Source organism: Camelus bactrianus, chromosome 3 (genome assembly GCF_048773025.1).
Source record: "Camelus bactrianus isolate YW-2024 breed Bactrian camel chromosome 3, ASM4877302v1, whole genome shotgun sequence".
In the NCBI taxonomy this organism is placed as follows: domain Eukaryota; kingdom Metazoa; phylum Chordata; class Mammalia; order Artiodactyla; family Camelidae; genus Camelus; species Camelus bactrianus.
Genome location: NC_133541.1, coordinates 144,899,124 through 144,913,579, shown reverse-complemented (window position 1 = coordinate 144,913,579; position 14,456 = coordinate 144,899,124). Strand labels below are relative to the sequence as shown.

The 14,456-nt window shown below is 37.3% G+C and overlaps 1 pseudogene; it reads left to right on the top strand.

The window, feature by feature from the left end:
- The window catches only part of LOC141577186 (large ribosomal subunit protein uL16-like), a 29,361-nt pseudogene extending 15,309 nt beyond the window's left edge, over positions 1-14,052 (top strand).
- Positions 14,053-14,456: the final 404 nt, after the last annotated feature.

Sequence of the window (14,456 nt, the reverse complement as noted above, 5' to 3'; positions counted from 1 at the left end):
TTAAAAAAACATTTTTTTGTGTGTTTGTGTCTCTTCAATTGAATTGTAAGCCTTCTTAGGTCAGGGACTACCTTTCTATTCTGAGCCTTAGCTTCCTCATTTGAAAAAAGTAATGTTAGAGCAGGCAGATAGCTAGATATAAGCAGAGAAAGGGGAACACAGACCAAATGGCAGCAATTGGGCAGAAATGAGGGGCACAGGCCAAATGCAGGAAACCACATATCATGTAAGAACCAGGGGTCCATGGGCAGAGAAAGAAAAGCAGGAATCTTTAAGCTCATAAGTGGTCACACATTTAGGGGTGATCAGTGGCCTGGAGACCAATAAAGAAAGGCGAGAAAAGGCAGGAACTTCCAGTGTCTGAATGAAACTTTTTCTCATTATGCCTTCATTTCATTAATATTAGCCTTGCAGATTAGAAGTATCCATCATGCACTGATGCCATGACACTTCTGATCCAGACTAAATAAGGACAAAAATCTCTTTTCTCTTTTGGAATGTGGATTTGGGATGACAATCAGGGAATCTGACCCCAAACCCTTCCTTCCCTAATGAATAACCCACCCATTCACTTTTACAACCTATGTAACTAACTTGCCAGAGAAACACAAGGCAGCTGCTCATCTGAGCCTGCTAGCTCTCCCCTTGAGAGTGTACAATCCATCCCTTAATAAGTTCTCACTTTACCTTTTTTAAACACTACATCTTATCTCAGAATTCTTTCTGGGATGGGACAAGAACCTGGTACACTGTCTACATCCACCGACGATATTAATACCAACCTCACAGAGATGTTGTGAGACTTCAGAGAGGTAATGTGTGGAAAAGGTCTTGAGCCAAATCCTTAATAAATGTAGTTTTTTTTTCTTTGAATCACTCTAGTTCCTAAAGTTGGTACTGGGCATACATACAGTCAGTGCTTAAAAAATACTTGTTAGTTTATCCTGAATTTAGGTTGGGAGTCTTTTAATTTAAATTCCTCTTGTGTGGATAATTTTACTTTTTTATTTTCAGATAAGATTCAAAATATTATTTTTCAAGTGTCACATGAAAAATGCTGAGGTATTAAGAGACAACAGAACGGTGACTAGAGCAGGGACTGAAGCCCCGTTGTGTGGGTTCGGTACGGGCTGCCACACTTGTTGGTTACGTGACTCTTGGCAAGTTGTTTAATTTTCTTGGCTTTAGTTTCTTTATTTGTTAAGCTGGGGAAATAACAACTATTTCATGGACACTATGTTAGGTGAAGTGAGATAACCACTGAGAAGCGCAGCACGCTGCCCGCATGCAGCAGTGGCCGCAGGGGGGAATTTGGCAACATCTGCAGATGTTTCTGATGGTCGCAAGTAGGGGAGAGTTGTGTGTGAGGGTGCTGCTGGTGTCTAGTTGGTAGGGGCCAGGTGTAAAACTTGTACAGGACAGCACCCCATGATGAAGGATGATCTGGTCCAAAAGGTCAAATATACCAAGTTTGGGAAACCTTGCTCCATCATTAAATTCTCCGTTTCTCATTTGATTACTTCCTTTGTAGTATAAGGTACTTTACCAGTTATATTGTGTGTAAATACTGATTATTGATAAAGATAAAGCATAGACATGGATAAGCCTCTAACCCACATTTTAAAACATAGACATAAAGGAAAATTAACAGATTTCATGATTTTTTTTTAAGATGATAAGGCAATTACTCAAAAAGTAAAAGTATTTATACTTAATATTCAGAAGCTAGGAAGGGTTTCCAGGAAGATTTTACTAATTTTTATACAATTAAAAAAAATTTATTCACCCCATCTGCCTGAATTTAATTTTTTTAAATGGCAAACTATTCACGTGAATGTATAGCAAGAGTTAGGGGGCTTACAGAATGTGAGTACCATGATATGTAAATATGTGTAAAGTCAAGTACACACTAATGGAAAAAGCAAGTATCAATGTTAATAGAATGATCATTGGGAGAAACCTTGCATCATGTCTGATTTCCCTTTCTTCCTTCAAATTTTATTACTCTCTGAGGAATTAATTTTTTTCCTACTGTTTAAAATTGAACCCTGTCCATTTAAGGAGCTTCTAATTTGATACCCTTGCTATTTTCCTTTATTTTCCAACCTGAATTGATGCTTTGCTTAAGGGAGAGCCTTTTCTAGTCCAGATTTAACCTAGCATTCAAACCTCCCTTTATTTCAGGGAGAGAATTAAGTGCTAATGCTCTAAGGCTGGAATTGGAAGGAACTAACTTTTCCCTTATATATATATTATTAGCTGTGTACCATCTTTGGGAGAATTGGAAAAGTAGGCAATTGCATCATTTTCTGTGTTGTAATTCAAATGACTGCTTCCATCTAAAAACTGACTGTATCTCCATTTGTATGTAACATGTATATATTTAATGCAGTTTGTGTGTGTGTATGTGTGTGTGCATGTATATAGTTTCATGTATGTATCTGCACCTGGCTATTTCCTCTGTCTGGAGTACTGTTTTCCTTTCTTCTGTGAAACATTTATCCCTTAAGACTCTATTTAAATACCATCTTCTTTAGAAAGACTTTCCTGGTTAATGTGAGTAGAGTTAGTTGTTTTTCCTCCTGATTATGCACAGTATCTATGTGGCTTCATAGCACTTAACATAGGTATTTGTATTTTTCTCTTCTACTAGCCTGTCAGTTCTTTGACGACAGTGGTTCTATCTTATTTATCTTTTTAGTGAATCTCTCCTCCCCTAAATGCCTAACATTTGCTGCCACATAGTGGCATATAGTAAGTCAATCAATGAATGAGAGAGAAAAAAAAAGGGAACGATTTTCTAATAGGCTCTGCAAGAGGAGAATATTATTACCTTGTCACTTTTGTATCCAAGTGCTTAGTGTAGTGTCAGTCCAAAGGTGTTCAAAAAATATTTATTAAATGAATTAGAAGACAGTCACAAAAGTTGATAGAGATTTCATGTGAACGTTTCCCTTCATTTCTAGAAAGTATAAAACAGCCTATTCTTTTGGTACATGTGATGCATTAAGGTGACCTTCTTCTTGACTCAGCAATGAGACTTTTGATCCAACAGGTACTTCCTGAAAGATGCTTTTGGTTGATTTCTTTTCCACCTAAGTCCCCATTCTCATGTTGAATGTGTTGGAAAAATGAGTATATGGTATCAGCCTTACACCGTGGGTGAGCTATCATTAAGTACAGGTGTTAAATATGGCCTCTGATCTCCTCTGCCCAGTGTGAGCAGGTCTTTATTCTCAAGTTTGGATAATGACTAAGGCTGTTGAAACATGGGAGAGAACAAGGGTGAGGAAGGTGCCTGCTACGTCTCTTTCTTTTGATGATTGATTTTATACCTCAGAGCTGCCCCTAGTTATTTATAAAGAATTAACTAGGAGAGGGCTGAGAATCTACAGGATAAAAGTGTAGATTTGATCATTTGATAAATTAATAATTTGATCCTTATTTGTTTTGATTATCATTGTTACCACTTATTGAATGTTTGCAATATATCAGACCCTCTGCTAAGGATATATACATACGTTATTTATTTCTCACAGCAGTCCCTATGAAATAGATACTAACAAGCCTTTTTTATGGGAGAAGAGCTGATTCAGAGAATTTTCTAAGAATGTATAGCTAGGAATTTGAATTCACAGAACTAGGATTCAAATCCAGATCATCTGACTGTGGTTTATGCTTTTAGTCACCGTGCTGCTGCCTCTTGTTTCAGTGGAGGAGGGTTTTTTTTTTAATTTGTGTTTGTATTTATTTATTTTGGGGGAGATAATTAAATTTATTTATTTATTCATTTATTCATTTATTTAAGGAGGTACTGGGGATTGAACCCAGGAACATGTGCATGCTAGGCACACACTCTATCACTGAGCTATGCCCTCCCCGTTCAGTGAAAAGTTTTATATTGAAAATTGCAGTACGGAAATAGGAGGGGAAAATAATCAGATTTAATCCTATACAGATATTAGAAGATAAACAGACTCTTGAAAAGCATTTTCCACGTTTATTTTCTTATACGAAATAATTATGAAATTAAACCTGTAATTTAACCAACTTGCAGTAATTTGCATTTGTTAAATTAAATTCAGTCTTGCCCTTGGTATCATCAACAGGACAGGCATCCCAGATACATCTTTAGCAGTAGAAGAAGCCTGTCTAGGTCAAATCTAAAGGCTTAGGGAGCAAAGTGATGTTTATAAATAATTATTTTCTATGTGTAAAATGTGTTTTGTCATTAGAGGTAAATCTTTTGAAAGAGATTCTTATTTACGGGACAAGCCTCAGAAATATATTATTTAGATTTGGAAATGTACGGTTTGTCATGCTGGGAAGGGGTAGCAGAAAATTTGGGAAGGAGCACTTGTTAGTCTCTAAGATATACAGTAAGTCAGTGGGTACAAGCAGAGTGTTTTTATTATGTGGTTTTTTAAACTATTTTTGTTTGCTGAGATAGTGTTTGTCATTAGAATAAAATTCATTTTTCCTTCTTCCCCATACTTTGTATGGGACTATTCCTTAATTAGTTTATTTATAGTTGTTTCACATTTAATAAATATAGTGAGAACATAGTTTTGACGTCTGTGCCCTGTTATTTTTATTTGTTCATTAGGAGATTTAAATAGTTTTGAATTTTATTTTGTTACCTTAAAAAGAGCTAAACCTGGATATTGGTCTTTAAAAATGTCTTATAGAAGATTTTCTCTTTCTTCTTGGTTGTGTTTTAAATACTGTATTTCTAACTGTAGTTATATACACTTGAACTTTGCTCCTTCCAGAATTATAATTCAAAGCCTTTGTAAAATTTTATCAAAAGTTACATGCAGACACTAAAAGCAGTGTGCTGAATGATGGTCTATTAAAGATTAAAAGTACTTGAATAACTCACAATGAAAAAGAATGCAACAATGAATATATGTATGTTCATGTATAACTGAAAAATTGTGCTCTACATTGGAAATTGACACAACATTGTAAACTAACTATAACTCAATTAAAAAAAAAAAAAGAAGAAAATGCCTGAATGAAATAAATTGTGGTAAATAGGAATTTATGGTTGGTGTAGAGGGAGACAGATAATCCTGTCAAGACCTAAGGATCCTGTCTTTGGGAACTTACTGTTTTTTCACATTATCTATCTTTATTTTCTCCCCCCCACCCCCGTCAACGAATCAGGTTTTATTTCTACCTTGTAAGCTTGCATACTTATATTTTTGTAAAAAGTTTAAGGTTATAGAAAATTTATAAATAATTCTGCAAACATACATAGTAGACAATCAAGTAAATGTGCAGTGACTTTGAATTACATCAGCTTTAATTCACATAATTCTTTATAATTTGTCATAGATGCACTTATTTGCAGGCATACATGTTGGGTTTCCTTATTTTTGTGTCCTATTCCAACATTCATACATTTTCACACTTGACCAGGCAGAATTAAATTCAAACTAGTGATGAAAAACTCGGCATAAATGTACTGTGCCTAAACCACTATTCCAGTAGTTCCCACAATTTAGCAATCATCAGGATCATCTGGGGGCTTGTAGGACCATAGATGCTGGTCCCCAAACCTGGTATTTGATTCAGCAGGTCTGGAGAGAAACCCAGGAGTATAAGTCTTACATGTTCACAAGTGATACTGATGATTAGGGGACGAGAATTTGAGAACCAATGTACTGTAGTAATGAGGTGACGCAAACCACTTATTTCAGAAATTCAAGTACTTGTGTATAAAGATTAAGGCTTTGAACTTGTAACCTTAATTAGCAATACCCAATCTTAGATATCAGTTTTTCATGTTGCATTGGTTACCTACTCCTCCCTCTTGGCTTGCACTGTTTTGTGCTATAAAGCAACAACATGAGCTTTAAAGCAACATTTATTTGGATTTGAGTATTGTCTCCTAGTATCTGATTTGCATAAAAGTACATTTGTAAAAGGCTTCTATGGCCTAGATAATGTTATTTGATTTTTGAAAAATTTTGAAAACTAGTGTTGCACCTTCTATAAATAGACTGAATAGCATCCAGGAGCCTTACAGGCACAGAAAAGGAAGTACTGAGTATTAAAAGAAGAAGAGAAAAGCCTGAGAAACTATCCCTCCCATGGAAAAGAAACATAAAGTATATTGGCCAAATGTACTGTGTATTCTGGGATTGTTCATTTTTAACAAGCAGCTGGGGGATGCTGAATTGGTGGTCCTCAAAATTCTATTTTGCATAGCAAAGCCCTAGAATGTCAGTGTCTAATGTTTCCACATATGTTTCAATTAGATTTTTAACACAGAAATAGATACATTACTTGAACCTATAAACATTTCACTAAGGTAAAAAACACAGTAACAAATTTTAACAGTGCCCTGGCAAATTCATACAATAAAATTAAAAGCCATCCCAGGGGGACAGTCCGTTAGTATCCTCCATAGATGCACAGTTTGCCTTTCTTAGAAGTGAATATTAATATGGCACTATTATGTAAACAATATTGATGTCAGCATTTGAGTGCTTAATATGTGCTCTTCTGTGTGCTTTGTATGTATTAACTCATTCAATCCTCACCATAGCCCTCGGAGATAAATATTGTCCATGTCCCTGTCTTACAGCTGAAGGTTTGGCACAGGGGGTGCTAGACATGCCAAAGACCTCGCCTTCAGTCAGCGGTGGGCCCGGGGCTGCAGCCAGGAATTCTGGGGCTGTGGCTGGAAACCCTCACCACTATTCTATATGGTAGTCCTTGTCTGTACACTTCATATATCATTTATAGATGAGTGTCTGGCACACAAGGGCTATTGAAGTGCAGGCCATTTGCAATGGCATTTAATTATACACTCTATAAGGTTGGCAGAGCATGTCATTATCCATTTGTGTCTGTATATATGTCTGTATATTTTTCTGCTATGAATTAGGCTCCAGTCTTGATTTAAATTTCCACTAGTCCTTCTTTTAATAGCTGAGTTCCCTGAAGTTCTTAGAAACTAGATGATTGCCTCAAATTATATGGCCTTGCTAGATCTCAAAATTAGCTTTTCTTACCACACATTCAACTTTATTTTCATTCCTTTTGAAATGGATAAGGACTAAGATTTTTACTTATTTATTTATTTTTGGAATGATACTGGTTTAGAAAGACAGAGGCAAATATGCTAAATCGAATGCCCAGTTGCTGGAGGAAACAAATTATTATGTGTTCTAAAGTTTTTTACCTGTAAAATTTTGAGAGTAGTATTACCTCATCCTGCTGCCTTGTGAAATTGAATCACATCACTCATAATAATGTGAAGTGTGAGAAATTGTACTGATGATGGAGCATATCAGCAGCCTTTAAGAGAAATAATATAAACCATATTTCCTCAAATCTAAGAAGCCTTCTGTGTTAGTTTTGCATTGCTGCTTTAGCAGCTCACCTCACAGTCACTGTCCATCAGGAGTCTGGGCGTGGTTAGCAGGGTCCTGTCCTCTGAGTCTTAGCAGACAGAAATCAAAGTGTCAGCCAGTGCTGCGAGCTAATCTGAGGCTCACAGTCCTCTCCAAGGCTCACTTGGTAGTTCACAGAATTCAATTCTTTGCCTTTGTAGGAATGGCATTCCTGTTTGCTTGCTGGCTGGGAGTAACAGACACTCCCCTAGAGGCTCCTGGAGGCCACGCTTAGGTTCCCACATGGCCTTCTGTATGCACAGTTCACAGCATGGCTGTTTGCTATTTAAGGACAGTGTTCTCATAAGAACTGATTTTTTCAGGTCAGGCCAACCTACAGTAATCTCAGTAATTTAAAGTCAGCTTATTAGAGATTTTAATTACATTGATAGAATCCTTTCACAGCAGAATTTAGATTACTATTTGGTTGAATAACTTTGAGAAGGTGTGTAAAACAGGGTGTTAAAATCTTGGGAGCCATCTTAGAATTCTGCCCACCACATGATCAATTATAAGACAAATTGTTATTTTATTTGTCAGTAAGGAAGAAAAATGCTGGCTTAAAGTATGATAGAGTGCATTATAAGTACTGGATATTGCTTTGTCCAAAAAAACCCCCCAAAAATAAAAAAAAAAACAAAAATAGAATTGTGGTCATTCATCTAATCACAAATATTTGCTTCATGAATATCAAACTTAGTCCCCACCGCTGCCTTTCTGTGCTTTTTTGCAAGCATCAATTTTTTTTTAATGCTGAATCATAGTGTAATCTTTTAGAGGATATTAAAAATTGGGTCATAAATGTGACATGTGTGTACACAAAGTACACATAATTCAGCAAAGCTTACAATGATATAAACTGTCAGTGACCAAATTTGCACATGCCCAGGGAATGACAGCTACATTGTGACCACCACAGGGCAAATGGTGATTGCTTTTGTTTGTTTCCTACTTATTTGCAATCAGCTTTATTGAGATATAATATATACAGTAAACTGCACCCATGTAGGGTTTCATTTGATAAGTTTTGACAACTGTATTCATGGAAACGCTACCACAATGAAGACATTTCCATCAGCCTCAAAAGAGTCAGTTCCTTCACCCCGGGCAATTATAGATGTTGTTGTTGTTGTTGTTGTTGTCATTGTAGATTAGTTAGCATTTTCTGGTATTTAAGTGAGAATAAATGGTTATGGGGACAGTATTCTTAATTTTGGGGTTTTCTCCAGACCTCCTCATTCTTAGAGAAATAATTTCCTTTTTAGGTCTTAGGCTTATTCCTTCAGCGTGGGGGTAAAATGATTCTCCGTGAAGCTTTCTGGCCACTACCGTGGGTTACCGCTGGCTTCTACTTTGCCTGGGCATTGTTCACCACCTCTCGGAGTTGGCTGTCCTGCCCCACACATGTGCGTGCGTGGCTCCCTGGCCCACTGCTCTGTTTGCTGTCTGTGTGAGGCCCAGCAACGGTGGCGGCTTTCAGCTGGGAGTTTCAAGCTCCTAAAACATTTCACATCATTGCTTTCTGAGGCTGTTCTACTGTTACTTAAGACAGTCTTACCCCCCAAGAGAATCTCCATTTTTCTTGTTCAGATTCATAGTACAGTGTGAATCTTAGGAACTGTAAGAGATTTCCCTCCTAGTCACATCTTAGGGTTATTGCTTGTTTCATGTTGCTTGCTGTGTGCAGCGGTTTCCAGTGCAGGAAACACTCTGGGAAAAGTCTTACTTCCTGGAGCACAAGAAAAAGGGAACCAAGGGAGGACTCATGAAGCTCTCAGAAAGCTCTTTTAGCTGCCACTTAACACAACATTGTCCAATAGAAGTATAATACAAGCCGGATATCTAGTAGCCATATGAAAAAAACTAAAGAGAAACAGGTGACATTAATTTTTAATATATTTTATTTAATATATCACAATATTATTATTTCAACATGTAATCAATATGAAACTATGAAAACTTATTAAGGAGATATTTTAGATTCTTTTTCTAGTACTAACTGCGAGATCTGGAGTATATTTTATACTTACACCACGTCTCAGTGTAGACTTAGCCACATGTCAAGTGCTTACTAGCTTTTGGCTGGTATATTGGACAGTGAAGATGTAGGTTATGAACTTTACCTTTCCCATTAAGACAGTAGTGTATGGATTCCACAAGAAATTGGCTTTAACAATGCTTGACTCTCTAATAGGTTAGGTCTTGCGTATTTCAGAATGGTTTCTATGGTTGAGATATAAAATACTTTGTTAATAAAGACAAATTCATTTTTATACATTTTCCTCCTTATACAGGTAAGCTTAGTGTTGAAAATTTGAAAAAGTCTGGGTAAGAGATTACAGATTGCCTTTATTTCTTAATCCAAAGATGGCAAGTATTGAATTCTGTTGAATTTCCTCTTTGTGAATGTTTCATTTTCAATTAAAGAGAAAAGAGATTTATTTTGTCTTATTTCCTTGCTCCTCATATTCATATATTTATTGTTATTGACAGTCCTCTTGCCCCTTTGCTTACACTTATTCAGAGTCCCAGGCTATATTCCACCATGGGGACCCTGTGAGAGGTCCTCTGTGGAGTCTGGTTATCTGAATGGTGCTCCCTAGATGGGCTTAACAATAGAAGCCCTGATGGCCTTTACGTATTCATTGCTAAACCAATATGGTTGCTTTCTATTTTTCTTACCTGTAGTATTTTACACACACACACACACGCACACACCTTTTTTGTGTTGTTGAGATATAATTCACATGCCAGAAAATTTACCCTTTCAGAGTATACATTTTAGTGGGGTTTAGTTTATCCATGAAGTTTTGCACCCATCACTACTATTGAATGCTTTATCATTCTCATCACCTCAGGAAGAAACCCCAAGCCCATTAACAGTCCCTTCCCATCGCCCCTCTTCCCAGTTCCATGGCAACCACAAATCTACTTCCTATTTCTATGAATTTGCCTATTTTGGACGTTTCATATAAGTGGAATCATACAATATATGGCCTTTTATATTTGGCCTTTTTCACTTAGCATAATGTTCAAGATTCTTCTATGTTGTATTGTGTATCAGTACTTCATTCTTTTAGGTCTGAGTAATATTCCATTGTATGCTGATACCACATTTTGTTTATTCATTCTTCAGTTGATGGTCATTTTTATTTTCTCCAATTTTTGGCTATTATGAATAATCTAGTTTTTGTGATTACATTCATTCTTCAAAAACATTTCTTTCTTCATATTATGTCCCATTCTTGTCAAAACTTTCAGGGGCTCCCTATTGCTTGTACAACAAAATAGAAGATGCCTAGTTCGCATTAAAAGTCTTTGCTACTTTCCTTTCCACCCTTCTTTTCCATTGTGTTGTAGTTTGTTATTTCTAAAATATGTGCTACATATGAATATAGATTATGTAAATGATATATATAATTTCATCAATTTAATTCATTTTTAAATGATCTAAATTTTTAAGAATAAAGACTTTATTTACAAACCAAAGAGTAGATTGAAGGTAGATATTTAGTCTGTAGAATTAGAAAAGAATAAAGTGAAACATTATAGAAAAACAAAGAAAAAACTTTTCTGGATTTGACCATAATGTCAAACAGAGACATTCATTTTCATATAATGTGAAAAAGCACCTCATTTGAGTCAGCCTTTGATATGTGGAACTCATTCAAACCATTCATTTTCTGGTTAGCACGGTTATTTTTTTCTGGGGCCACAGTTTTTCTGTTTGTTTTTTTTTTAAATCCAGATAGAGTCAATCTTTTTCCCCTTTTGACATGTCTGAAATTGTTAAAAAGGAAATATTTTTATATAAACTTAAAAATTATTTCCCGACTATTTTTTGCATACACACACACAGATATAAATGTACAGTGGCATTTTTCTCCCATTATATGAAAAAATAGAACACAGTATATAGACTTAAAAAATTACAGTATATCTTAGAAATCTTTTCATAATAGTACATTGAGAACATTCTCATTTTTTTTTCCTGCAGGATAATTTCTCTAAGATGTGTATCCACTTGAAATGTGATTACCTATACTTAGAAAAAGAGAGAAGGGGATATAAATGGGAAAAAGGAAACAATGTGCAGATGTTTGGACTTTGTTTATAGGTGAAAACAATGGAAGATAAGAAAATTTAAGTAATTGCCCAGGATCATGCAACCAGAGCAGGGTCCTGATGCTAATCTAGGTGTTTCCAAGCTCCTGGCCTCCCTGCTGTATCCATGTTGCATTTGATGTAAAAAAGGAGAGAGAAATCATGCCAACTTCTTTTTCAACAGAAATAATAGAATTCCAGACTTTATTTTCTGGATTAGCCCTTTAAGAAGCTTTGCATTCTGAAGCCTCTAGGTGTGCTTTTCAATCTTCAAAAGGACTATTTCTGATATAAAAAAGTATCATGAAATGATAGTAAATAAAACACTTTAGCTCTTTCCCTTCTGTGCGCCACTGAAGATCCTGGTGTCACCATGGGCCGCCACCCCGCCTGGTGTTACCAGTGCTGTAAGAACAAGCCACACCCAAAGCCATGCTTCTGCCGAGGTGTCCCTGATGCTAAGATCCGCATCTTTGACCTGGGGCGGAAGAAGGCAAAAGTGGATGAGCTCCACTCTGTGGCCAAATGGTGTCAGATGAATATGAACAGCTTTCCTCTGAATGCTCCAGACAGGTATGCGGGGTGACTTTGGAAAGCCCCAGGGCATGGTGGCCAGGGTCCACATTGGCCAAGTCATCATGTCCATTGGCACCAAGCTGCAGAACAAGGAGCATGTGATTGAGGCCGTGCACAGGGCCAAGTTCAAGTTCCCTGGTCACCAGAAGATCCACATCTCAAAGAAGTAGGGATTTACCAAGTTTAACACAAATGAATTTGAAAACATGGTGGCAGAAAAGTGGCTCATCCCGGATGGCTGCGGGGTCAACTACATCCCAAATCGTGGCCCCCTGGACAAATGGCAGGCCCTGCACTCATGAGAGACTTGGTGCTGTCCCCTCCTTCCACACAACGACCAATAAATCCTACTTTCCTGTCAAAACAACAACAACAACAACAACAACAACAACAACAACAACACTTTAGGATGAATTGAGTAAAGTGCTGAAAAAGAGACCCCAATATACATAGGTATTTATCGCAGGCAGCATTTCAGATTGGTGAGGGAGAAGATGGATGATATGATGATTTTTTAAAAATTTATTTATTTATTATTGGTTTACAGAAGTATTTTTTATTTTGGTGGGAAGAGGTAACTAGGTTTCCTCATTTTTAGAGGCGGCACTGGGGGTTGCACTCTACTACTTGAGCTGTACCCTCCCCAGTGATTTGGTGACTTACGTTGCAACAAATTTCTAATTTGTCAAAACAACAACAACAACACCTGTTCATTGCTTCAGTCTTTACATAAAAATAATTTACAAATTAAACAAAAGATAATATAAAAGGACTTTGTGAGGTTAGATTTCTTACTAGACTGAACTGAGTGAGTACAGCCATGAAAATTTCATTTTTTTCTTGATCACTATATTTTTGTGTGAGTTCTGTTTGTCATGGGTTTTCTCCAGCAAAAGTCCCACTGTAGAAGAGTGAATTTTCTCAAGACTTTATCAGGTAAAGAGAGTGAGAGGGAGCCAGAGACCAACTCCCAAGCTGTTCCAAAACTCATATTTATTGAGAATAGTCAAAAAATAAATCACAGTGAAATACATCATAGGAATGTGTAAGGGATATGGTGTATGTGCAGGGATGCCGGTCAGCAGTTTCAGTTCATGAAAAACAAAAACATTATAATCTTAATTTATACTTAGAAGGTTACAATATTGATAATACAAATGGTTATTTTAAGCCTCAAACAATCATGAGCAAGGCTGCAGTTTTCTGAATAATTGATAATGAAACCCCAGGCCACCACAGAGTCTCCATACTATGAACAGAAATCATCTAAGCACGCGAAGCAGCCCAGCTGCCCCCAGCTGAGGGCTAGGTCAGTTTTCTGTGAGCAGGAGTGACCTACACTATCCACCTGCGCCTGGTAAGCCAAGCACGTCCTGCCGGTTAGGGCGAGGGATGAGCTATGGTTTTCCATAAGCAGAAGCAGCCCTGAGTCTGTGACCTTGAACTAAGCAAAGTGAGCAAAGCATGTCTCTGCTTTTCACGGCGAGGAGACAGTTAGCGGGTCCCTGCTAGCACAGCAGCTTCAAGGCAGCTGAGCGAAATCCCTCAGTTAAGGCGGTGACTGGCACTGAGAGTTCAGTCTTTTGTGCTTTTGGACATTTTGCTTTGAAGGAGCAGTATAATGACAAACACAGAAAGCATGGGTTTTGATTATACATTTCTTATGTGTTTACATAAAGGTGAGAATATGATTTCGTTAAACAATCATTACAATATCAAAGTTTGTTAACCCAAGTTTGTGCTCCCACAGTTTTGTATTTTCTGTAATTGCTCCTTAACACCAACTTGGGGCAGGCTCACAGCTTTCCTGATGTGTTTTAGTTACAAAAGCTGTAGTTGTGCTCTCGTCCCTTATTGGGCGTGACCAGTGACAGGAGGGACCTGTCTTTCTCTGTGCTCCTTCACTCCCCTCTCCCCATTGCTGGGAGTTGTACATTTATGCAGCCTTTTTTGGATTATCTGTTGAAATAAGGTGCCGATGCCCTGTGACTCAGGAGCTGTACCTCCAGGAGCTGAGCGCTACAGATATGCTCATACAACCTTATCTGAAAGGTGAGTCCTTTAGAGATGAAAATTCTTTGTTCTGATAGAAATTCAGCACATCTGCAGCCTGTGACTTAGTGTTTACTAACAAGAGAGCTGCTAAACCTACCCCAGCTCTCCTGGCACAGTGGTGAGGTATGTTATAGCCTACTTACTGGATGTTTAACTTGTTCCCAGTGCTTTTTAGTATAAAAAATGCTGCAGTGAGTATCTTGGTGTACATGCTACACACCCATGAGTGCTGAAAAAGTGTCTTACCTGCTGTAGCTAGGAAAGTCTTCTGCTTTACATTTTCCCTCCTCGTACTTCAAGGAGCACAGGAGAGCT